Source organism: Triticum dicoccoides, chromosome 4B, assembly GCF_002162155.2.
Source record: "Triticum dicoccoides isolate Atlit2015 ecotype Zavitan chromosome 4B, WEW_v2.0, whole genome shotgun sequence".
In the NCBI taxonomy this organism is placed as follows: Eukaryota; Viridiplantae; Streptophyta; class Magnoliopsida; order Poales; family Poaceae; genus Triticum; species Triticum dicoccoides.
The window spans coordinates 667,858,989-667,862,720 of NC_041387.1; positions in this window are offsets into that span (position 1 = coordinate 667,858,989).

Consider the following 3,732-nt stretch of genomic DNA (forward strand, 5'->3'; position numbering starts at 1 on the left):
GGGGGCGCCGCCCCCTTCCCTTGTCCTATTCGGACTAGGAGGGGGAGGGGCGTGCGGCCCCCTCCTGGCTCCTTCTCTCTTCTCCCTCGTGGCCCATGTAGGCCCATTCACCCTCGGGGGGTTCCGGTAACCTCCCGGTACTCCGGTAAAATGCCGATTTCACCCGGAACCATTCCGATGTCCAAACATAGGCTTCCAATATATCAATCTTTATGTCTCGACCATTCCGAGACTCCTCGTCATGTCCGTGATCACATCCGGGACTCCGAACAAACTTAGGTACATCAAAACTTTGTAAACTCATAATAAAACTGTCATCGAAACGTTAAGCGTGCGGACCCTACGGGTTTGAGAACTATGTAGACATGACCTAAAACCATTCTCGTTCAATAACCAATAGCGGGACCTGGATGCCCATATTGGTTCCTACATATTCTACGAAGATCTTTATCGGTCAAACCGCATAACAACATACGTTATTCCCTTTGTCATCGGTATGTTACTTGCCCGAGATTTGATTGTCGGTATCCAATACCTAGTCCAATCTCGTTACCGGCAAGTCTCTTTACTCGTTCTGTAATACATCATCTCATAACTAACTTATTAGTTATAATGCTTGCAAGGCTTAAGTGATGAGTATTACCGAGAGGGCCCAGAGATACCTCTTCGACAATCGGAGTGACAAAACCTAATCTCGAAATACGCCAACTCAACATGTACCTTCGGAGACACCTGTAGTACTCCTTTATAATCACCCAGTTACGTTGTGACGTTTGGTAGTACCCAAAGTGTTCTTCCGGTAAACGGGAGTTGCATATTTCTCATAGTTGCAGGAACATGTATAAGTCATGAAGAAAGCAATAGCAGAATACTAAACGATCAAGTGCTAAGCTAACGGGATGGGTCATGTCAATCACATCATTCTTCTAATGATGTGATCCCATTAATCAAATGACAACACATGTCTATGGTTAGGAAACATAACCATCTTTGATTAATGAGCTAGTCAAGTAGAGGCATACTAGTGACTATATGTTTGTCTATGTATTCACACATGTATCATGTTTCCGGTTAATACAATTCTAGCATGAATAATAAACATTTATCATGATATGAGGAAATAAATAATAACTTTATTATCGCCTCTACGGCATATTTCCTTCAGTTTTTCAACCACATCATGATCAGTATATCTTCAACACCCTTTTGACGCGGCATCTCAACAATGCTGCTGAGACGATCAGTGCGTTCCTTGACACTTTCTTTTGCGAGACTTCGAAAGGGAGTAAACATAGCCTGAAGCATATTAATGTGAGCATCCTTTCATGACTTGTTTTCTTTGTGAACATCTTTGATGCCATCCCAGATTTGCTTCGCAGTCTCAAGTCATTTGAATCAAACAAAAACATTTTTGGAGATGTTGTCGCAAATGATATCTTTTGCCTGTGTGTCCAACTGAATGTTTCTTTCATCAGTGGGCGAGTAAGATTCGGGTGACTCAAGCATATATCCACTTTTGACAATCTGCCACATCTAAGTACTGATAGCCTTTAATCGGATTATCAACTTCTGTCTCCAGAAGCGATAGTCATTCCCATCGAAGATAGAAAATCTCTCAGAGTGACTGTGATGTCCTACAAGCGACATACTCATAACTCCAAGGTGGTTAGACCTTTAATCAGCAAAGAGACAGAGACCTTGCTCTGATACCAATTGTTTTGACCGATAGTATATCGACGAGAGCGAGGGGGAGAATGAGATTGCCCCCCGCCCGCTCCCCTCGATTGTTCGCCAGGGGAGGGTGCCAGGGCGAACCGCCATTGGCATATAGGCCCAATATACTCTTTTATTTTAATTTTAAATGCCATGGACAAAAAATACAAAACAGAGTAAAAGATGCCATGATATTAGAAAAAAATGCCATGTACCTAAAAGAAGGTATCTCTTAATAATAAAAATGCCATCTCTTAATATAAAAGTGCGACCATTTTAAAATAAAAAATGCCACCTCTTTAAATAAACATGTCATCTCTTCATATAAAAATGAAATCTCTTAATAATTTAAAATGTCATTTATTAACTAAAAATGCCATCTCTTAAAAATAAAAAAATTCCATCTCTTAATAATAAAAATGCCATCTTTTAATACAAAACTACCATATCTTTAAATATAGAAATGCAATCTCTTAATATTTTAGAATGCCATCTCTTAATAAAGAAAAATGTCATCTCTCAATAATAGAAAAAATGACATCTCTTAATACAACACTGTCATCTGTTTACATATAAAAATGCAATCTCTTAAATCTTAATATAAAAATGCCATCTCTTAGAATAATTTAAACTTCCATTTATTAAGACAAAACTGCCATCTTTTAATAATCAAAAATATCATCTATTAATACAAAACTTTCATCTATTTAAAATATAAAAAATGCCATCTCTTAACATAAAAATCTCATGTGACATACTTCGAAAAACAATAAAACTGGCATGTTAACTTTTATAGAAAAATTGTGGTGTACCTAAAAAGAAGCAGAAAAAAGGAGGCCATGGGATTCAAACCAGGTCTCCCACACGGAGAGGCGCTTCGTCGCTTCGCTCGCCTCGGATAGATCGATCGCTAGGCATACGTCTCGATCAGAGCAAGGGCCAGAAGGAAAACCGAAGAGGCCCATCTACAGAGGTTAACAGGGGCCCAGATGGAAGACCGAAGAACACAGGCAAGACGGGCCCAGATCGGTGTTTAAAGGAACTACTACTGCGTGGGGGGGCGACTTCCTATCTGCCGCATTATGCGGCAGAATGTCCAGGCTTCGCATATGGCAGTCCCTCGACTGGGCTGGCCCAGGAAGGCAGCGAGCAGTGTAAAACATAAATGATTAGAAACGGAGCGCTTCACCCAGGATTCGAACCGCGACCGCGAGACTATAGACATACCTAGCTAGCCACTACGCCAGACTCTGTACGCTGGTGAAAGTGCAATGCGAGTCCTTTAGACCTATCATATCTAAGGAATCGGATTATTTTTCCTTTTTCCTATCATTTGTTGTAAATTCTGAATATATTATTTGAAAAGTACGAACGTTTTTTACAGAACACAAACTAGTTTTCAAAAAGATTTAGCAATTTTTCGGATTTTTAACCAAATTTGAAAAACAGGAATAACTTTGAAGTTGTGGACAAATATTGAAAAACAGGAACATTAATTAAAATTACGATCAATTTTTTATAAAACGAAAAATTTTCTTAGAAAATGTGAACAATTTTCTGAATAGTGATTTGTTTTAAAAACATAAATTTTTTTTGAACTGGTGAACAAATCTTGAAAAAACAGGAACATTTTCTAAATCCCGAACATTTTTTGAATTTAGAGAACAAAATTTTGAAATTGAGAACAAAATTTAAACATAAATATTTTCTAAAAGTACGAACATTTTTTGAATTTGGAGAACAAATTTTGAAACGAAGAACAAATTTGGACAATTTCTTAAAGCATGAACATTTTTTGAATCTTGAGAACAAATTTTGAAACAGAGAACAAATTTGGAAGCATGAACAATGTATTAAAGCACGAACATTTTTTGAACATAAATATTTAAAAACATAAACATTTTTTGAACTGGTGAACAAATCTTGAAAAAACAGGAACATTTTCTAAATTCCGAACATTTTTTGAATTTAGAGAACAAAATTTTGAAATTGAGAACAAAATTTAAACATAAATAAATT